This window comes from Heptranchias perlo, chromosome 7, assembly GCF_035084215.1.
Source record: "Heptranchias perlo isolate sHepPer1 chromosome 7, sHepPer1.hap1, whole genome shotgun sequence".
NCBI lineage: Eukaryota > Metazoa > Chordata > Chondrichthyes > Hexanchiformes > Hexanchidae > Heptranchias > Heptranchias perlo.
The window spans coordinates 57,421,855-57,444,669 of record NC_090331.1 but is presented as its reverse complement, the minus strand read 5'-3'; the positions used below and the strand labels follow the sequence as shown (position 1 = coordinate 57,444,669).

The window sequence follows — 22,815 nt, the reverse complement described above, 5'->3', positions numbered from 1 at the left end:
AAAAACTAAACTTTAAAAATGTGGAATGTCATATTAATCTTTTAATTTTTGATCATTACAATAAAAATTTAAAAATGTAAACTTTTTTTTACTTTTACCTTCTGTAAGTTTCATTAAATTAGATCATTTGCTTGGCTTTTATAATGTGTTAAATTTTTATTTAAACTAACATACAGAAGTTAACTGTAAAGGAATGATTTCTACTTGCCTGCTTGTGGGTGTGACTTCTCTTCTTGACAGATTCTGTGGGCGTGGCTTCCATTCCCACAGTCTGTATCGATAGGAAGGAACCTGCACTGATTTCGCAGCGCTGAACTTAAAAAAAAATTAAAGAGGGAGCAAGTGGATGCCGAAGACCACGAGGTAAGTATTTTCGTGGTGTTTGTCTGCACTGTATGCAGACAGCCTCGCCACGCTGGTCGGAGAAACAAGTGTGTGGAAATCAAGTTAAGAAAGACTTGGCTCAACTATGAAGATCTCTATAGTTATGTTGCTCAGTCTTGGCACAAACATGAAGAATGACCAACTGGAGAAGACATAGGAAGGCTGCCATCATTCATGGAACTATATCTAAGCAAGCAGAAGAGCATGTTTAAGGTGAGAAAATTAGGGAAAAACTCTTCCATTTAATTAATCAGAACAGCAGCCAGAGTCATCATATTTTGGCGACATCATACATAACGGTGTCATCAGATACAAGCTGAATTTTAAACTGAATTTTTTTTCCTTTGAACTGTAAAATATAGAAAAACTCCAGGTAATATTTGAATATGAAAACATATCTTTTTGGGTGTTGAAAAGTCAAATAAATTGTCATGCCTTGTGATGATACCATGAAGTAGTTGTGAGGAGTTAAGGAAAGTAATTTTTAAAGACTTAGCTTGCCCTCTTCTGGCCAGTCGACGCCTCTTGCCGTGGTTCTGCTGCCAGGCTGCAGAGTGCGGGACTCCCCCTGACTTCAAGTTAATATTACATCACACGGCTGATGGCATCATCGGGCCATGGCTTTTGAATATTAAGTAAGCCCCCACCTGCCTTCAGTGGGATCCTCATCGATGGCATGATTCGCCGACATAAAAAAATATGGTGCCTGGGAACGCAGCGGGTTGGAGCCGGGAGCTAGAATTTTCAAATAACACCTCCCACATGCACCATTCGCGCTGGGTAAGGGGGTTAAAATCCTGGCCCATGTGTCTCTTGGTACAATAGAATCAATTCAGCAATCCTGCATTCCCAGTGGGAAGCTGTGTTCGAAGGGATCGAAGAATTTGCCCTTATCTCTTACCGATGGTGTAATGTTAGCCATAACTCTTAACTTGAATTCAAAAATAGCCAGCAGTGGGATTCCTCCAGAAGAATTGATTGAAATGTCACAAAATAGGATGGTCTGTAATATTGTGTATCTGATCGAACCGGTTTGAAAGGATATTGGAGGGGGAGGGTGTGGATCCATGTTGGGACCAACAACATAGGAAAGAGTAGGCAAGAGGTCCAGTTCAGAGAGAACTGGGAGCTAAATATAAAAAAGAGGCCCTCAAGGGTTGTTATCTGGATTATTGCCTGAGCCACGTGCAAATTGACATAGGGATAAGCAGATTAGGGAGGTGAACATGTGGCTGAAGGAATGGTGTGGGAAAGAGGGGTTCCATTTCATGGGACACTGGCACCAGTACTGGTTCAGGAAGGAACTGTACCGTTGGGACGGGCACCACCTGAACCGGGCAGAGACCAGGGTATGAGTGGAAAGGATAAATAGGATGGTCACAAGGTCTTTAAACTAGTAAATGAGGGGGCGGGGTGGGGGGGGCGCTCAGGTGGAAAAGGTAGCATAAATAATAATTCTAAAACAAACGAAAAGCAAGAGAATGGACTAATAGTTGGAAATTATGATTTAATTACAGGTAAAGGGAAAACTAAAAGAAGTAAAGTAATTAAATCAAGAGAGAATGAAATAAGAAATGTGTGAGAAAAACAGCATTATAGCAGAAGGACAGGTCAGGGTGTTTGGCCCAAATAAGTGTTCTTTATACAAACGCACGGAGTATAAGGAACAAATTGAGAGTATGAGATGGTAGCCATTACTGAGACGGTTGCAAGACGGTCAGGTTTGGGAACTAAATATACCGGGTTATAAGGTCTATAGAAAGGATAGGGAAACTGGTAAGGGGGGAGGAGTAATCTTAATGATTAAGGATGAAATTACTTCAATGATAAAAGAGGCTGTAACGAGAGGTAAGCAGGCAGTAGAGACTTTATGGGTAGAATTGAGAAATGGAAAAGGATTTAAGACTGTAGTGGGAGTTGTGTATAGGCTCCCTGGTAGCAGCTATGAAGTGGCAGAACGTATAAATGCAAAAATATAAATATAAGTGAACTGTGTTCAGTTCTGGGCACCACATCTTAGGAAGGATATATTGACCTTGGAGGCAGTGCAGCATAGATTTACTAAAATGATACCTGGACTCCAAGGGTTAAATTACGAGGCGAGATTACACAAACTAGGGTTGTATTCCCTGGAATTTAGAAGATTAAGGGTTGATTTGATTGAAGTTTTTAAGATATTAAGGGGAACCGATAGGGTAGATAGAGAAACTAATTCCGCTGGTTGGGGAGTCCAGGACGAGGGGACATAGCCTAAAAATTAGAAACAGGACTTTCAGGAGTGAAATTAGGAAACACTGTACTTGCAAAGGGTGGTAGAAGTTTGGAACTCTGTTCAGCAAGCGGCAGTTGATGCTCGCTCAGTTGTTAATTTAAAATCTGATATTGATAAATTTTTGTTAACCAAAGGTATTAAGAGATATGGGGTTAAGGCAGGTATATGGAGTTAGGTCACAGATCAGTCATCATCTCATTGAATGGTGGAACAGGCTCAAGGGGCTAAATGGCCTACTCCTGTTCCTATGATCAGCACAGGTGATCATTGAGGCAGCTTTCTTCAGGATAAAAACTGTGATATATTTAAATAAATTAATGGGAACATGATACAGATATGAAATAAAAATAGAAAATGCTGGAAATACTCAACATCTGTGGCGAGAGGAACAGCGTTAATATTTCAGGTCGATGACCTTTCATCAGAACTGGAAGAAGTTAGAGATTTTACAGCTTACAAGCAAGTATGGGGCCAGGGAAAGAACAAAAGGGAAGGTCTGTGATCGGGTGATGGGTAAAAGGGATGATGGTGCAAGGCAAAAGGGGGTGGTAATGGGACAAGTAAAGAAACAAATGATGGGTCTAGAGGAGCTGTAAATGGCAACAGTAGACCATGACCAGCACCTGCTGTCTGAAAAGATGGGAGCAGTGATTATTATCTGAAGTTGTTGAATTCAGTGTTCAGCAAAGTGATCATCCAATCTGCGCTTGGTCTCCCCAATGTAGAGGAGACTGCATCGTGAGCAGCGAATACAATATACTAAATTGAATGAAGTACAAGTAAATCGCTGTTTCACCTGGAAGGAGTGTTTGGGGCCTTGGAAGGGAGGAGGTGAAAGGGCAGGTGTTACACCTCCTGCGCTCGCACGGGATGGGGAGTGGGTGTTGGGGGTGATGGACGAGTGGACCAGAGTATCTTGGAGGGAACGGTCCCTTAGGAATGCTGATGTTTATCTTTGCTCATTTGTTTATCCTTCACACATGATTGTAAAGGACTGTCATCCAGCAGCTGAAAAGTACACGGGTGGTATCTCTTTAAAACCTTCCCAAGAGCCTTCCTCCTATTCAAACTACCTGATGAGCACAACCCATACTTGTCCCTGTCCTTTTACTGCCACCATCAGCAATGCCTGGGAATGCTTTGTTCCAATGGGAAAGGTTTTCACAAGTCTTTAGTGTCTCGAGTGAACTATCAGGATCTTCTTCACATCGCTCCCTGTTCCAATTCAGAAGAAAGGATCCAGTTGAGCTAGCGAGGGGTGGGATAAATGTTTTATTTTATATTTTCAAAGTTCTAAAAATGGAACAGTGGAATTTTATATTCACTTCACTGAGTAATTTGTCATTTGAGAGCAATTGATTTTCTGCGAAATTGCACCACATTAATCAGTGCCATTTAATGTTTAAAATGGGATTAGCACTTCCTCTCAGCACACTAATGCACCATTACCAACATTTCAGAGCTCAGAGTGGTGAAAATTTTCTTGTAATGCCACTGTTATGTCGAGGCTATTTCCTTCACCCCAGTATAATACATTCTGAAAAAACAAATATTACGGCGAAACACACAAAAATGCTTCTAAATTTTGCTGTCCATTGGGAAAAGAGTTAATTTATTAATTCAATTATGTAGGATGGTGTTATCCCTTCACAATGCCCTAAAAATTGTTGTCTCCTTTCTAGAATCATAGAATGGTTACAGCACAAAAAGAGGCTATTCGGCCCATCGAGCCCGAACCGGCTCTTTGTAAGAACAATCCAGTTATTCACATTCCCCCGCTCTTTCCCCGTTGCCCTGCAAAGTTTTTCCTTTCAAGTACTTATACAATTCCTTTTTGAAATCCATGATTGAATCTGATTCCACCACTCTTTGAGGCAGCGCATTTCAGATCATAACCACTCACTGCCTAAAAAAGTTTTTCCTCGTGTTGTCTTTGTTTCTTTTGCCAATCACCTTAAATCCATGTCCTCTGGTTTTCGACCCTTCCGCCAATGGGAACAGTTACTCTTTATTTACTTTATCTAAACCCTTCATGATTTTGAACACTTCAATCAAGTCTCCTCTTAATTTTCTCTGCTTTAAGGAGAAAAACTCCAGCTTCTCCAGTCTATCCATGTAACTGAAGTCTCTCATTCGTGGAACCATTCTCGTAAATCTTTTCTGCACCCTCTCTAAGGCCTTCACATCCTTCCTGAAGTGTGGTGCCCAGAATTGGACACAATACTCCAGTTATAATAAGAACATAAGAAATAGGAGCAGGAGTAGGCCAATTGGCCCCTCGAGCCTGCTCCGCCATTCAATAAGATCATGGCTGATCTGATCCTAACCTCAAATCTAAATTCATGTCCAATTTCCTGCCCGCTCCCCGTAACCCCTAATTTCCTTTACTGTCTATTTCTGTTTTAAATTTATTTAATGATGTAGCTTCCTGGGGCAGCAAATTCCACAGACCTACTACCCTCTGAGTGAAGAAGTTTCTCCTCATCTCAGTTTTGAAAGAGCAGCCCCTTATTCTAAGATTATGCCCCCTAGTTCTAGTTTCACCCATCCTTGGGAACATCCTTACCGCATCCACCCGATCAAGCCCCTTCACAATCTTATATGTTTCAATAAGATCGCCTCTCATTCTTCTGAACTCCAATGAGTAGAGTCCCAATCTACTCAACCTCTCCTCATATGTCCACCCCCTCATCCCCGGGATTAACCGAGTGAGCCTTCTTTGTACTGCCTCGAGAGCAAGTGTGTCTTTTCTTAAGTATGGAGACCAAAACTGTATGCAGTATTCCAGGTGCGGTCTCACCAATACCTTATATAACTGCAGCAATACCTCCCTGTTTTTATATTCTATCCCCCTAGCAATAAAAGCCAACATTCTGTTGGCCTTCAATGTTTTATAAAGGTTCAACATAACTTCCTTGTTTTTGTGCTCTATGCCTCTATTTATAAAGCCCAGGATCCCGTATGCTTTTTTAACTGCTTTCTCAACCTTGAATGATTTGTGTACATAAGTCCCCACGTCTCTGTATTCCTGCACCTCCTTTAGAATTGTATCATTGAGTTCATATTGCTTCTCCTCATTCTTCATGCCAAAATATATCACTTCGCACTTTTCTGCGTTAAATTTCATCTGCCATGTGTCCGCCCATTCCACCAGCCTGTCTATGTCCTCTTGAAGTCTATCACTATCCTCTTCACTGTTTACTACACTTCCAAGTTTTGTGTCATCTGCAGATTTTGAAATCGTGCCCTGTACACCCAAGTCCAAGTCAATATATATCAAAAAAAGCAGTGGTCCCAGTACCGATCCCTGGGGAACACCAGTCTGAAAAACAACCGTTCACCACTACTCTCTGTTTCCTGTCACTTAGCCAATTTCGTATCCATGCTGCCACTGCCCCTTTTATTCCACGGGCTTCAATTTTGCTGATAAGCCTAGTATGTGGCACTTTATCAAACGCCTTTTGAAAGTTCATATTCACAACATCAACCGCATTGCCCTCATCAGCCCTCTCTGTTACCTCATCAAAAAACTCAATCAAGTTACTTAAACACAATTTGCCTTTAACAAATCTGTGCTGGCTTTCCTTTATTAATCCACACTTGTCCAAGTGACTATTAATTTAGTCCCGGATTATTGTTTCTAAAAGTTTCCCCACAATGAGGTTAAACTGACTGGCCTGTTGTTGCCAGGTTTATCCTTACGCCCTTTTTTGAAGAAGGGTGTAACATTTGCAGTTCTCCAATCCTCTGGCACCATCCCCATATCTAGGGAGGATTGGAAGATTATGGCCAGCACCTCTGCAATTTCCACCCTTACTTTCTGTCTGGACCTGGTGACTTATCTACTTTAAGTATAGCCAGCCTTTCTAGTACCATCTCTATCAATTTTTAGTCCATCCAGGATTTCAACAACCTCCTCCTTTACTGTGACTTTGGCAGCATCTTCTTCCTTGGTAAAGACCGATGCAAAGTACTTAATTAGTGCTAAGCAATTACTGCAGTTGGATACATGCAACCCAAAACCAGTGCTAGACAATGCTAAACAATATCTGTGTAACATGTTGTGGTGCAGCAAGAGTTGACTGCAACTGCTAAGACCATATCAAGAACCAGAAATAACATAACTTTTGATGAGTTATTCAAGAAGTTACATAAGAAAAGCGAAACGCATAACAGTGAGAGAGTAGGAATGCACATTCATTTCTGACCAGAGCAATTAATGTGACACATGGGATTCAATGCTATTCCCACATGCTGTGTCAAAATAATTACTTTCATTCTGGCACAGCAGCATAATGCTCTGGAAATATAACGTCTGGAAAAATCATACTGTAACACAGCATTATTAAGAGCAATTTATGATTCACCCTTATGATTTAGAGACATGGGCACCTATACTTAATGGGAAGCCGAAAACGGACAAAGAGCCCGGCAAGGCGGGGGACGCAGAGGTCCTGACGAACTTAACAACAAGATCTCATTATCATTTTGTGAATCCGTTTCCCGCCTGGCTGTTGGTCAAATTAACAGCCTGGCCAGCAGACAGTAGGGAAAGCCAGTGGCAGAAGGCCACAGCCGGGAACTCTTGGAGTTGGTCCTGGCAATTGGGAGGGGGGAAGGTCAGCCATCATGATGGTGTGGGGGGGGGGGGGTGGTGGGGAGGGGAGGAGGTTGGTGATCGCAGCAGTGGGGAGAGAGAGGATATCGGGGCTGGAGCAGGGGGTGGGGGGAGGTCGGCGACCGGGAGGGGGGAGGCCGAAGGCTTCCTTGAGGGGCCATCTCTATGCCTGAAAAAGGCACTTACCTTGTGGAGCCGACAGCTTCCGCCTCCCTTTCAATGCCGGGTTTCCAGACCCCTGGGAAACCCACCTGTGCATCAGCATTGAATTTTAAATTGGGCTCCCAGTTGAATGGGATTCAATGCTATTCCCAATGCCCGATTTAAATATATTAATGAAATGTCTCACCTCTTCACAGCGGGTCACATAAAAGGCTGTTTTATATATACATAAGGCTGCTTCTTTATTGGATTAAAAAAGTTTCTGAATTTGATTTACTTAAGTCAGATATTTGCTGAACCAGAAGAACCATATTTTTACATTAAAAGGAACAATAATGAATTGAAGCCACACGTTTTGAGATGGTTAGACTCATTAAAATTGCGTATGATTATCTTGTAAATGAGTGTAAAATGTTGGGGTAGAAATTCCACCCACCACTTGACACTGCTAAGCCCTGCCCCAAATCCTGGGGATAGTGTCGTTGCCATATTGGGGATGAACGCCACACTAGTAGTGGCACAACAGCAGTGCCCACACCCCTGACGAAATGAAATGTTGGAATGGTATCTTGCTGGTCAGGCTGAAGATTGGAGGCATTTACAAAGTTGTTTCAAGTTGCTGGCAGGCCCAGAATTCTCTGAGATTGATTACAATTTGATTCTTTCATTGTGGGGCCCACATGTTGACCAGAACAGGACCTTTGCCTGCTTTCGGTAAATATCGGCACTGCTGGGTCTATCAGAAACGTATCTGGTGGGATTCCCAGGGCAACCCATGAACTTCCCAGACATGCCCCAACTATTTTCAGGATGTTGGGGAATAGGCAGAAGAAGTGTGTGTCTCCTCCTCAATCAGAATTTGTCATGTTTTTGTGAATGAGGCAGAAACCTGGAGGATCTGGGTGCCGCCCAAATTCTGGTGCATCCATCTCTATTACACTAGAATTCCGCAACAAGATGGAGTGGAACTTCTTGCTTATGTTGTAGTAATTTGACACAGCATAAAACATTCACGAACTAAGATAATTATTTAAGGTAACATTACTTAAAACAAATTGCAATTTTTAAATATAGCCTGCTTTCAGCATTCATTGCTTGACAGATTTTGAATGTTTAATAACATATAACCACTAAGATCTAGAAGTTTGATAACTCTTTGTAAATGAATTGTTTCAACAATCTACTATTTGTTGTGCTCTCTTTGTGTTAGAGTAAGTTTTCAGAGATCAATAGTTGGATTATTTTTATCGTGAGATGGAATAAGAGCTTGATAAATGGACTTTTGCTAAAAGATTACTTGAGAATTAAAGAGCAGGAGGAAATAATTCCTCTGGTTGCTACACATAGTAACATTATAAATGCATTTGTGAAGATTTCTCTGTCCAGTATTCCTAATGCAATTTTAAACACAATCTAAAAGAACTGAACCTCTTGGCTGGAGGAGTCTCTGATGCGACGACATGGCTTGAATGAATTGCACTTACCTGGGATATTTTAGCCCCGTAACTCTGTTTATCCATTGTTTTACTGAGAAAGGATTGATTGCTCCCACTTTGAAACAACGGGAAGAGAGTAAACCAACCATAACGGGCTCTACTTTCTCATTCCTTCAGAACTGAAGACTAATTATAATTTAATGTTAAAGCTTTGCCTGCTCTATAATCATATTAGTCACTATTCTACAGCAATTCATAATAGATCACATGCATATTATTCTTTTAAGAAAATTTGCTTCACAGTTTCAAAAAGAAAAATTTGAAATATACAAATGAGGCCTCAATAAGCACCTAAGATGCTCGATGCTCATTCTTACCTTCATGGTGATGGATGTTGAGATACAACTTGGCTTCCTAATTTCCATTGTTTACTCTTTGGGGGAGGAACAGATCGGTATTTATTTCTGGTGATTTATGATTTCATCAAAAGTGGGTTTTGGTGGTTTCAACTTCTTTGTTACAAAAAGTCAAAATTGTCATTTTCACTTTTGTTTCATACATTTTGGTCTTTGGCGGTCCCACTCAATAATGAATCGGCAGTCTGTTTTACACCCTGCCTGAATTTCTTTTCCATTGGCATCTTATTTAACTGCTGATAGAGGAAGAAGGGCAGAACCCACCCTGGAACATTTGTAATGCTGCACTCTCAATGGGTCTACAGTAGGCAGCAATATTTGGCAACATTCAACCACAGAGAGGATTCTGTAGCAGGGCAGTGAAATCAACGCACTCATCAGAATTGGTAGTTACAAGTTCCTGAGTATTTGATATAAAAGGTTGCGATTAACCTAACAAACCCTGGGCCATCCTTAGAAGGCTCCCAATGTTGTCAGCCTTGGCTCAACATTCTTGCCTTTGAGTCAGAATATTGTAGGCTCAAGCCCCATTCCAGAGACTTGAGCACATAATCTCGGCTGACACTTCAATGCAGTACTGAGGGAGTGCTTCATTTTCAGAGTGCCATCTTTCAGATGAGATGCTAAATTGAAATCTTGTCTGCCCTCTCAGGTGGATGTAGAAAATCCCGTGGCACTATTCAAAGAAGAGTGCGTAAGTTCTCTGTTCTGGCCAACGTTAATCCCTCAACTAACATCACTAAAGCAGATTAAATGGTTATTTATCTCATTGCTGTTTGTGGGACCTTGCTGGGCACAAATTGGCTGCTACATTTGCAGACATTTCAAAAGTATTTCATTGGCTGTGAAGTACTTTGCGATGTCCTGAGGACATGAAAAGCACTATATTAATGCAAGTTTGATCTTCTAAAAATAGAAATTGGCATTGCACACAGTTGTGCAAGGAAGAGAGTAACTGCATGGTGGGTGGAGAGAGATTGTGAGGCAGATTTGGAAAATGGGCCATCTTAGATATTCCCAACCGAATGAACAACTTCAAGATGCAGACCTATTTTTTTAACTGGGAAGCTTTGATAAGTACAATAACAACAACAGCTTGCATTTATATAGCGCCTTTGACGTAGTAAAATGTCCCAAGGCGCTTCACACGAGCGATTTTCAAACAAAATTTGATACCGAGCTACATGAGATATTAGGAGTGGTCACCAAAAGCTTGGTCAAAGTAGTAGGTTTTAAGGAACGTCTTAAAGGAGGAGAGAGAGGCGGAGAGGTTTAGGGGGGGATTTCTGGAGCTTGGTGCCTCGGCAGCTGAAGGCATGGCCGCCAGTGGTGAAGCGATTAAAAGCGGGGATGCGCAAGTGTCAAGAATTGGAGGAGCGCAGAGACCTCGGAAGGATGTAGGGCTGGAGGAGGTTACAGAGATAGGGAGGGGTGAGGCCATGGAGGGATTTGAAAACAAGGATGAGAGAATTTTAAAATCGAGGCATTCCCAGATATTGTAGTATAATGAGAACAGGTGTTTCATTCTGAGCACAGCTTATATGCAAAACAATGTCAAATGTATCTCTTTATTTTAATTTAAAGTGAGTGATGGAAAGGAAGAATAAGCCACCTTTGAGTGCTAATCAGTGTGAGCTGCCTGTAGAGATATTTGCTATGAGACTTGGATGATTTAATAGTGGAAAATGATGTAGAATGGCAATTTTAAGTAGTGTTGTGGTTTGCTGTTAAAAGTACTGTTCAAAATGTTTAATTCTTCCAGAAATTTTCACAGGGTATTGCACATAATACTGCTTTTAACTGGTTTCTAAAATGATCTCCAGTACATCACACTGTAGGAACCAATAGGGTTGAGGTTTGAATTGAAGGAAAAATCAAATTAAAGAGTAAAGCATGAACTGTCTGCATAACTGTTGTGCTGTCTTGTAGAAAGTTATTCTGGTACCCTGTAATCTTAGAACATGCCAAAGAATGTTCCCAAGAAATGTTGTAGACTGTAATCTAGATAGTACAGTAACCCTTTTTGAAATAGCACAATAATGTGTTATCTACAAACATCTCAGTGTTTTGTTACACTTTGTAGGGTATCTGTAAGTACTTTAACAGCCATGATACAAACCAGGATACTGAATTAAAGTGGATCTGTTCTCCATGTTTAATAATACAATATTGTGTAAGAAAAACAAAATTTCACCATGGCGTTTCAGGTGGCTGTGGAAATCTTTCCTAACGGGGCTAATATTTTTGCAGAGATTACCTTCAGTGTTGCTGTAGGATATTTATATATTTAATGTATGTAGATTGGTTGCTAACATTTTGCAATCTTCTACCTTAGTGTAGTGGAAGATTGTATCTTTTAGATACAAGAGCTTTTGGAGGCTCTTGAATTTATTTAGCTAAATATAGAGGGACTGTTGCCATCAATGGGTCTTTTAAAGGTCATGCAGTTTAAAAAGATATAATTTATATTAACAGCCTTTTGCCTGTTTGCTTGTTTTCAATTGTTTTTCTTGAAATGGTTTAAACAGTTGGAGGACTGGGTTAAAGGAGTTACTCACCCAGCAGCACGAGGGAGCTGAATTAACACAGTTCAAATTCTAAGATCCCTGGAATAACCCGGGTTGTTGATTGTATCTACAGATGTTAATTCACTTCCCCCTCACTGTGTCGGGCTTAGCTGGTTGTCAGTTGCTTGCGAAAATTCCATCAACACTCATGTAAACAAACATTTTAAACATCAACAGAGCATGGTATATATGGTAGAATAAAGTTTGGGCAACTTTCTCATTTAATAGAAATATACAGATGTGATATTATTTATAGTTGGCTTCTTGTTTTCTGAAATCTATTTTGTCTCCTCTGTTTGTTGCTCCTCACTGCTGCTATCAGCAACCATTTGTCCCTCAACTGAGAGGAGCGAGCAGTCTAGTCATGTGCTTGAATGAGGAAAAGATGGCAGAGGAGTAGGGGAAGAGGCTCAGGTGGGTTCTGGTGGTGATGATCTGTTCTGCCTGTTCTCTGTTCCAGCGCAAGTATGATAATGAAATGGTAATGTAATCGTAAGTCAGATTTTCTGCCATTACGGCTTCATTTGTGTTAGTTGTAATTAACGCCAGTGATCCTCGTTGCTATGATGCAACAGTAAAGGCGGAAGTGAATTCAAAGGGGTGCAACAGCAAGTATTGAATCTCCTGGCAAATCCTTATTTTGCAATAATCTGGCTTAATTTTTAATTTTTTCCCTTCCTCCACATGTACCTTGGGGTTTTCTGCTACATTTCATCTAATTTTTGGCACTTCTCCCATTCTACATAGGACACTGTGGGATTTCATTTGGGAATAACCCTTATTCCTCTCTCTTGGAGGATGAAAAGGAGGAGTAATGAAGGGAACACATGCTGGTCAGCCTACACAGGAGATGTCTGGCACATACCCATTGGTACCGAACCACCAGAATTTACAGACCGTTGTTCCTACCTGCACTTCATTCGGGAAGCCATTAATGAGTTGTGCTGCATGCCGCAATCTGACCTGCAGACCATCTCCAGCATATCTGTCCACTGCTAGTGGTTTTAAATGACATGACCACTCAAAATTGTTATGCTATGGTACTTCAGAGGATATAAGTAAAATGCATCAGGCAGGTCACTCTTTGAGCAAGGCAGTTCATTGGATTCCCTATTGACACCCCTTATGAGCGTGAGAGAGTCATGCAATTTTACTGAGTGGCAAAATTCCCTTTGTGTAAGGGGACATGGGTTGCTCCCACGCTGCAAATAGTGCTACTTTTATCAATCTGGTTGCTTACATCAACAGAAAAGGCCATCACTGCATCATGCAAATAAATGCTTATTTTCCTGGAAGCTGCCGTGATACCTTCATATTAAGGCATTCCACCATTCCAGCACTCTCTCAACTAGAAAGGCAAGTATCTGGGTGGATTCTGAACAATTAAGGCTATTGTTCCTCCGTACAGCCGTACCTGATCATACCTGTAAACTCCGGCAGAACACCAGCTGAGATTTATTACAATGAGGTCCACAATGAGGTACAAGCTGTTGTGTTAGCAAGGCTGCACACAGAGGGGCCTTCCTCATCATCTGCCTCCTTCTTCGAGTTATGTTTAGAAAAAGAGAAGATATAAGGTTAAATGGGTCGCAGAGGAGCCAAGTTCACTTTGGATTTGGTGTCTAATCATATCTATTAATGGGAATCTGTTGAAACCCTTCATCATAATGAAGGGAAAGTGGTTACAAGTGCCTAATATGCTTAGTACAGCATATTCTTGGAAAGTGCTGCTGACTCTTCATTGGTCTGCTCACTAAACTTCTTTTGGCAACGGGTAGCTGTGCAGGTGATTGTGGAAGTGGCATTTATAGTCAAGGCAACCTTCCTTCAGGGGAGGCCTGTTCCCCTGACTGGCCTCCTCTTATGGGAGCCCATCCAAAATGATTCAAATTAGATGATCCTAAAATGGTTAACCAGGATCTGTGCCGACTTTGTGGGGCCCCATTACACTTTTAGTGGCACTGGGGCCATGGTGAGAAAATCCAAACTTTATATTGTACTGTTCTGCCTATTTTCCCAGCATTCTGTTCAACCTTCAATTGTTTCACCACAGTAACCTGATACTGAAAGTGATGGGTCTACCATCACTCTCAAATCCCTTTCTCAGCTCCCTCTGATCTATTTTGGATCAATTCATTACATGTGAGTAAAGAACTTTTTTTCAATCATGGTGTAAAACGTTAAATCATTAATATTACATTTTATTTATCATTTGTTTCCCAATTTCATAATCAATCTAATTTCTTACATAATTTCTTTGCCCCATTCTCTGTTCACTGACCTCTTAGCAAACTTGACCAGCTTATATTTGATTTTGATATTTCTTCATGAGGCCCACCTCCTGCTCCCTTGATGCCCTCCACCCAACTACTGATTGCTCAACTCCTCACCTCCATGCTAGCTGACATTGTTAACCATTCCATGTTCCCAGGCATCATCCTTTTCCCCCTTCAACACAACTGTGATCATCCCCTTACTCAAAAACTCACACTCAGCCCACTCGTCAACTGTCAACCCGCCTCTTAATGCCCTTTCCACTCTTATCCTAAAGTGTGTTGTTCCCTCCCAGCTCCGTGCCCTTCTGTAGATATACTCCCTGTTCGAATCTCTCCAGCCGAGCATCTGCCCATTTCACAGAACTGAGACTACTGTGGCCAATAGCGTGAATCCCTCCTGGTTTATGTTCTTCTTGCTTCTATTTTGCAAAGTACTTTGGGATGTTTTATTCATTCAGATTGCTATATAAATGTAAGTTGTTGATATCCACGTCATTCATGAAGGCTGGAAAGAACAACGATTCATGCACTGACCCCTAGGGATGGCACTCAGCATGTCTCCGCAGTTTGAAGTTACACATCTCAGCAAGTCTCTTTTTTTAACCAACCTCTTATCCATTTCTGTATTCTGCCCTGGATTCCTATGGCCTTTTATTTATTTAGAAGTCTTTCAAGTGGAACTTTGTCAGAAACCTTTCAACTATATCATGAGGCGTTCCTTTATTAGTAACACTTCAGGGAAGTTAATGTGGTATGTCAAACTGAATGTTCCCTTTCAAAATTCGTGCTGAATAGGTTCTTATTAGGTTATTACTTTGCAGATACTCCTCCAACCTACACTCTGGAAAATTAGAATGGGTTTACTTGTCATTGATATTAGGCTGATAGGCCTATAATTGCCTCGGCCTATTTTGTCACTTTTTAAAAATAAGTACCACAGTTGCTCTTGTGCAGCCCTGCGAAACTTCAGTGCCTTTTGATTCATTTATGATGATATGCAATGCTCCACAAATTTCCTTCCTCGTCATCTTCAGAACCCTGTGTTATATGTCATGTGACCCATGGGATTTGTTAGTTTTAAGTTTATTTAATTTATCAAGTAGCTTTGCCACACTGACTTCAAAATTTGTGAGGATTTTGAGTATACTCTTAAAGATTGGATATTGAGTTGGTATTCTTTTAGCAAATACCTGCAGAAAATATTAATTTAATGTTTTTAATGTTTACCTTCCATTTTACTGCCACTTTTATCTTTTAGAATCCTAACTGAGTGCTTTACTGTTACGATATTGGAAGAATGCTTTCATAATATACTTAACGTCCTTTGCTATCCTCATTTCTTCAGCTATTTTTTGCACCTCTACCATCTCTTTTTACCTGTTTTAACAAGTTCCTATTCTCCTCCTGGAATTTTTATCCTTTTATATTGTAGTTATCATATAATTTGTTTTTCTTCCATTTTGGAGGTTGTTTGTTTAGTTTACATTTATTCTTGGGCATGTACATATCTTATAATTCGAACGGACGCTAAGACTTTTTTTTATTCGTTCATGGGATGTGGGCGACGCTGGCAAGGCCAGCATTTGTTGCACATCCCTAATTGCCCTTGAGAAGGGGGTGGTGAGCCGCTTTCTTGAACCGCTGCAGTCCATGTGGCGAAGGTTCTCCCACAGTGCTGTTTGGAAGGGAGTTCCAGGATTTCGACCCAGCAACAATGAAGGAACGGCGATATATTTCCAAGTCGGGATGGTGTTGTGACTTGGAGGGAAACGTGCAGGTGGTGTTGTTCCAATGTGCCTGCAACCTTGTCCTTCTAGGTGGTAGAGGTCGCGGGTTTGGAAAGTGCTGGCGAAGAAGCCTTGGCGAGTTGCTGCAGTGCATCCTGTGGATGGTACACACTGCAGCCACAGTTCGCCGATGGTGAAGGGAGTGAATTTTTAGGGTGGTGGATGGGGTGCCAATCAAGCGGGCTGCTTTGTCCTGGATGGTGTCGAGCTTCTTGAGTGTTGTTGGAGTAGCACTCATCCAGGCAAGTGGAGAGTATTCCATCACACTCCTGACATGTGCCTTGTAGATGGTGGAAAGGCTTTGGGGAGTCAGGAGGTGAGTCACTCACCACAGAATACCCAGCCTCTGACCTGCGCTTGTAGCCACAGTATTTATGTGGCTGGTCCAGTTAAGTATCTGGTCAATGGTGACCCCCAGGATGTTGATGGTGGGGGATTTGGCGATGGTAATGCTGTTGAATGTCAAGGGGAGGTGGTCAGACTCTCTCTTGTTGGAGATGGTCAGACTCTCTCTTGTTGGAGATGGTCAGACTCTCTCTTGTTGGAGATGGTCAGACTCTCTCTTGTTGGAGATGGTCAGACTCTCTCTTGTTGGAGATGGTCAGACTCTCTCTTGTTGGAGATGGTCAGACTCTCTCTTGTTGGAGATGGTCAGACTCTCTCTTGTTGGAGATGGTCATTGCCTGGCACTTGTCTGACGCAAATATCACTTGCCACTTATCAGCCCAAGCCTGGATGTTGTCCTGGTCTTGCTGCATGCGGGCACGGACTGCTTCATTATCTGAGGCGTTGTGAATGGGACCGAACACTCTGCAATCATCAGCGAGCATCCCCATTTCTGACCTTATGATGGAGGGAAGGTCATTGATGAAGAAGCTGAAGATGATTGGGCCTAGGACACAGCCCTGAGGAACTCCTGCAGCAATGTCCCGGGGCTGAGATGAATGGCCACCAACAACCACTACCAGCTTCCTTTTTGTTAGGCATGACTCCAGTCACTGGAGAGTTTTGCCCCTGATTCCCATTGACTTCAATTTTATTATGCTGCCTTGATGCCAAGGGCAGTCACTCTCACCTCACCTCTGGAATTCAGCTCTTTTGTCCATGTTTGGACCAAGGCTGTAATGAGGTCTGGAGCCAAGTGGTCCTGGCAGAACCCAAACTGAGCATTGGTGAGCTATCTTGTTAAGACAAGGAGTGCAATAATTTTAACCCTTCATTGACTAATAGTGTTTCGGATTCAAAGTAAGGCACTATTCAGGTCTCATGAGGGGATGGTCTAAATTGGGAAGTGTTGTCTTTGTTCTGCATTTCTCTAAGCACAATTATGATTATTTTGCAGCTATGATACAGAAAGTACATGTAAATTTTAAAAGCTACAAAGACTTGATCAAAAGTATACATTTCACTGGAGTGAAGTATATCTCCAGGTGTGCATTTATTTGAAATCTAGAGTGCATTATTTCATATTCCTCATGTTCAGATTTAATATACTACTAATTAACAATTAACATCATAACCAACAGCTCAACCAATGTACTAAAAATACTATAGAATCACAATTCTTGTTTAATAATTTATACCACATAAATTATGAAACACAATACAGTAAGAGGTATCTTCTTGAACAAAATATTATCTTTTTCTATGGTAATGTAAATGTGAGAAAGTTATCGTCAATAAAGTGCAAGTTCAGTCTCAATTTTTAAAATCTATTTTCCTTCTAGTCATTTCTTTTTACATTCAGTGAAATGAAATGCATTAACATGTCTGTTTAGTATTCCACCCCTCTACTTGTGTGCAATGTGGAACAAAGAGTAAAAAGTGTCTGAGACTTGATTTATGGTGGGCTAGATTCTTTCATGCTCTAAATCTTTGCCAAGACATGTGTGGTAGAAGAGATTATTTCTAATTTAAATCAGCATGAAAGTAGGCGATCCATTTATTCAAATCTTAATACTTCAAGTTGGGAATCTTAGTGTACTGACCTAGTTTTCTGTGGCTTCATGGGTTTGCAGTTTGAGGTGGCTGCAGCTGCTGACAGTCGCTCTATTGTTTCAGTTAGTTTCTTTAAAGGAAAACCAATAGCGGGTGAGCACCTCGGTTGCCTTAGGGTACAACTCAATAGAAGCATGTTTCTGAAGTCTCAGTTCAGTGCTTTGTGAAAACTTTACAAGACTGATCGAGTCAACCCACAGCTTTTTTATGCTGGCTGAGGCTACTTTTCATAACTTACACTTTTGCTGAACTTGTTAAACGCGAGACATGCTGTTGGGTAAGTAAAACCATGTGGAAGACAGATTTCTGTTTCTGACTGCCATCTGCAACAGTAGTACTTGAACTATTCATACAGATTGTTTGGTCATTTATTGCCGAAGTCTGACGGACTCTTGCACTATTTCAGGAAGAAAGAGTAGATCTGCAGCTAAAGTTGAGAATTTCCTTAGGAAATTTAGCTATGAATTAGTAAAAGTTACTTAGTAATTTAAATTTACTGATTTTATCTGACTATTTAATCTTGTTTATAACATGCTAATGTACTTTTAGGCATTCTTTGAATTGTACGATTTATTAAGAAATATTTGGATATTACAGTATGAGTGATGTAATTGAAATACTGGAAATATGTTCAGAAAATAACTTTATGGCAAGTTTGTGGATACCTAATAAAAATCTGAAGTACTTTATAAAACATCTGACCAGATGACAACTTTGTACCATCAGTGCCATCAGATTTTATGAAATTACTTAAGTCTTATTATTTACCAAATGTAACTATAGAATTTTTAATTGATTGCAGATTACAATGTTTATTTAGAACTATTGAAGAATGCCTTGAACTTTAACTCGCAACCCTGTTGTCTCTATGATGTTTAGTCAGGTCTTGTTAATCTGTTTGACACAAAGTATTATTCAGTAAACAAGAATATTCACTTATCAGAAATTTACAGGGGCATTTTTGTAAGGATTTTCTGTTACAGAATTTCTTAAGAATTTTTATTTATTATAGATGGACCAGAAAGTAAACGGTTTCTTGTGTTTAATTTGTTGTAATTTGTTAATGTGATAAATAAGTCACACGGCACATTATAGGGAAAGTAACTGCACAATGTGAGTTGCAAGCAGGCTAAAATGTTAAATCAGCAAAAGAAGTATTAATTTAGTTGATTAGAAGTAAAATCTCTCAGCTAACAGACGCAAATACAATTGTACCGATTTAAAAAAAAAACAGCTTGTGATTTTCACTTTCTTGTCACTTAACGTAAATATTCATTTAATCAGGTATTGAATTATATAAAGTTGACTGTACAATATGCCAAGATCATCACATAAACAACTACTACAAATGATATTTTTGTAGTAACACATCATCATGAAGCAATATTTTACAAAATACCAGTATGGTTATGCTAGCTTTAGTAAACCAGAAGAGTGATTGATAGACACTAAATTTTTCTGTTCCTGCCAAACACTAACATCCTGGCCTCTAGGGCGTTTTCTGCTTGTTGTACTGAGTGCAGTAATATTTATCCTTTTGTTTAAATGAGTAATATTTATTGGAATAAAGCAGGATTTTTTTTATTTCCTGTAGTTGATTTAGGACACTGCCTCTGAATCAGCCCCAGCTTCAATTTACAGTTTTATTTCACAAGGTGTGCTTGTTGGTTCTTGCTCAACTTCATTTGGCATAAACTAGTTGCACAAGCCAAGAATTTTTCTCGTTTGCCTTAGGACAAGATTAGCACAGATGATAATTATCTATATACCTGCGACTTTTGCAGCTGCTTTAAGGGTTTCAATTAGATAAGATTAAGGGCAAGGTTCCTAATCTCCGCCCAGATGGTATCAGATCAGTTCTATTATATTTGTGCAGGTTCACAAAACACTAGCAGAAACTCTTCATAAAGGCTTTTGATAGACTCTTAGCAGAATAATCATTTTGGGAAATTATTTACTAAGCTGCTATGCATACTGCACTTGAATAAAAATGAAATGCAGTTCATTACTCCCAGATACTACATAAATTGACCTTTGTTCAAAGCTTTCAGAGGCTTCAAAGTGCAAATTAACAAAATGACTAGCTATGTTTTTCCCCTAAACGAAGACTGTCTATATTAGCCTATAAATTAGATGTTTGCTGTGGAAATAATTACAGCATAGCTGGAACCAAAAGAATACATGCAGATTTTAGTATAGCTTTATATTGAAATGTTTGGCATTCTTTAGGATCCTATAGCATACTTAGTATTTAAACATATTGATTTACTTGTACTCTTCACAGGTTAGCAATAGGGCAACAACATCCTTTATTAAAGGAAAGAATTTATATTTATGCACAGTCTCAACTTTGACATGTGGATAATTTTAAATGAATTTCCTTGGGATTATTGATATGTGCTCCCACCCGCTTTGTTTCGTCTTGTTTTTACTATCAGCAGGAAGTCACAGAAATCCCTTTTAATTAGTACATTCTATCAAAAATATTTTGCTGAATACTTATAGTCTAGAAGTGATTTAAAGAATGACCTCTTCTCCCAGGGGTGTAGATTTAATACATTCAAAGAACAGATACTCTATGATAATGGCTGACGGCCTCTGTGTACTCTGTGAAAGAGAACACTGACATCATTTGGAAAGCTTTCAGCGTTACATTAGAAGTTCATGGAGTATTGTATTGTCAGAGCTGTGGGGCAGGTTCTCGAGAATACCTTGGACAATTTATGGAAGCTTATATCACACGATGCCTCTTCATGAATTTGAAACTTCTGCTACACACAAACCCAACGAAGTGCAGTTTTTAAATAATGGGACTAATTCTAGGATGGTGTGCTCAGGGAGCGCACACACCTTCTCAGTGTGCGTAGAATTTGACAAGTTGGCCTGAGGGCTGGAATCACTGCTTGCACAATTCTGCGATCCCAAAATTTTGCAGTTTTTTTTGGAGGCCGCGCTGAAAACGTGTGTGGGGCTAATTATACCCCTTAATTTTAGTCAATCTTATTTCAATATGCCTTTGAATTCCATGAGTTTTCTGGCCTCTGGACTTCAATAGTGTTGCACGCTCATATAAAACAATGGTTTCCATGCTGTTTGGGAATTTGGATTCTTAAATCTGTGACTGACAGATTTGTACCATATTGGAATTTGGTTTATTGCTTGCCTTTTCATACTGCAGTTTCTGTGTTATTATATTTGTATTACTTTTTTCTGGTTTTATCCTGCTGCATTTTTGCAACACAGGACACCTTTTGCACAAACCTGTAGTCACAGCACTGTTGCTACCAGCAGCTGTAAACTTCAGCTCAAACCACACTGTCCAGAATAGGCATTCCATTGGGCCCATGCAATGGTTGTTATGGAATTGGAAGATGAAGAGAGATTCAGACAGGGAAGAAAGGTAAAGTGTTTACACTCCCAATGTCTGGCACCCACATGTACTTGGTCCAGGATCCAAGTGTTCAGATCCAGGCACACCGACTTGATCTTTTTGGAGACCTGCCTTGGCTGTCTCTGAGTTATGCCTTCTACTGAAGCTGTTCCTGCAGACAAGATTTAGCACAGGGATAGCCCTGCCTGTTGCTGTGAAAGTCATCACAGCATTCATTTTTTATATGGCTGGATCCTTTCAAGCCATCACTGATGCCAAATACCATATTAGTCCGAATTGAGCCCAACGACACATCAAGCCGTTGACAGAAGCTGTGTTTGTCAGCAGAAACACTGTTGTCAATTTTCTCATGGAATGAAGGCAAAAGCACTTTTACCAGGTGACTGGCTTCCCTAAAAGGCAGAACTTCACTGATGGCATACATGTAGCCATCAAGGCTCCTAACAACAACCCTACCGCATGTATGACTAGGAAGGACTTTCATTCCGAATAATTTCATTCAGAATAAGGCAGGCGAATGCGTCATACTCTGACAGCAGCCATGTGCCTTTATTTTGTGGTAGTCCACTGTACCAGCACTATTTCATGGGGTAGATAGACTGGAGAGCTGGCTGCTGGAGGATCATGATTACCGTGGTTATTAAAACCAGTGATGAACCCCCCTGAACAAAGGCCAAAAGGAAGCACAGTGAGGTTCAAGGCACCACCCGAATTCCGGTGGAGCATGTGGTTGGCATTTTAAACAGCCTGGACAGATCAGATGGAATACCACTCTACAGCTCTGAGAATGTTCTGGAAATGATCAGTGTCTGCTGTATACTGCATAATTTTGTAACACAGAAAGGGAAAACCTTTTAGTCAGTGGGCTGGGAGAGTCATCCTGCAGTTTTGGAAAGAAGAATAGGCGCAAACGATGTGCAGCCAGGAAGACTCGTGGCATCAATCATTGACAGGACTTTCACCTAAAATATCTACTTGTTGCCCTGCATTGTTCTCTTGTAATATACTGGTCCCATGAACAACAATCATCGCAGCCCCTACCACCATCCTGCCTGTTTCCCACCACATGCTAGCGTTAATATGTCCTTTCTGACAACAAATCTACAGAGGACATTTGAAAGAAAATGCAACCCGTTTATTTCTCTGCTCAAGTTTTCTGCCTGTATTAACTTGCCCAGCACTTGAGCTTTATGAAAGTGTAGGATGTGTGACCTCTGGCACCAAATACAAGCATACAAAAAGGATGGGAAAAGACCATTAGGACTATCTAGATATGGTGTAGCCAGGTACACCATTAACCCAACCCTTTCCAACTCATGTAATCTCCTGGAGAGAAACAAAAATGTAAAAAACTGAAACCAATTTAGGGAAAAACTCTGGAAATTCGTCTCCGACTCACTGAGGCACCCCATTGAGCCTAAGGTAACTGCAGATCCACCCTTCCACCTCTATTGAGCAGTAAACCCAGGAGCAAACGCAAACCCATATTCCCAGCCCTCATTGAGCAA

At 40.6% G+C, this 22,815-nt stretch overlaps 1 protein-coding gene across 1 annotated transcript in view; it reads left to right on the top strand.

Annotated features, from left to right (window-relative positions):
• The first annotated feature begins 280 nt into the window (after window positions 1–280).
• znf385b (zinc finger protein 385B) overlaps window positions 281–22,815 on the top strand; it is a 182,099-nt gene continuing 159,564 nt past the window's right edge. The window contains exon 1 of the mRNA XM_067987657.1: window positions 281–597. The gene's annotated coding sequence lies outside the window, so the exon portion shown is untranslated. The remainder of the gene's footprint in view (window positions 598–22,815) is intronic.